This window comes from Mandrillus leucophaeus, unplaced genomic scaffold (genome assembly GCF_000951045.1).
Source record: "Mandrillus leucophaeus isolate KB7577 unplaced genomic scaffold, Mleu.le_1.0 Scaffold2384, whole genome shotgun sequence".
Classification (NCBI taxonomy): Eukaryota; Metazoa; Chordata; class Mammalia; order Primates; family Cercopithecidae; genus Mandrillus; species Mandrillus leucophaeus.
In genome coordinates, this window is record NW_012102459.1 from 16,422 (window position 1) to 17,196 (window position 775).

Here is a 775-nt window from a genome sequence, read left to right on the forward strand (position 1 = left end):
ATCAGGCTATTTGAAGAAAAATCTCATCAAATCCTACACTGGATCAAATGGTATTTCTAGTGTAGATCCTTGAAGAATCGCTACACTGTCTTCCACAACTAATTACACTCCCACCAATTTACACTCCCACCAACTAATTTACACTAATTTACACTCCCACCAACAATGTAAAAACGTTCCTATTTCTCCACATTCTCTCCAGGATCTGTTGTTTCCTGACTTTTTAATGATCACCATTCTAACTGGCATGAGATGGTATCTCATTGTGGTTTTGATTTGCATTAAGTTTTCTCTCAAAGTTAATTTTCCCAAAGATCCACTCAAAACTAGGGTATCATTAGAACTTTGAGGTATAATCATTGGACCAACATTGAAAGTAAATTCAGTTTAGTTCACATGCTCTCAAATATCCTTTTCTCCTTAAAAGTTGTTCACAGTTGTAATATCACACAAAATATTAGTAATGGATATTTATGACACCGGTTAAAATATTGTATAAATAATGTAAAGATATTTGATTGGAAAAAAGTATTCATTTTCCACATATGTCTTGACTACTGTTTTCTTCTCTATGAAAAGTATGCTTATTAATTTTTAAGTTACAGATGTTATTCTTTCCTTTTGATTTCTGGAATTTAATTTTAGTAGGCATATTTGAATGTACTTTATTAGTTCATTTGGTAATGTTCATATTTAGGATAATGTTCATATTTTTCTTATTTCCTGAATTTTAAACTATTTTATACTTTTTTATTCCTTGTTTTATGAGATAAAG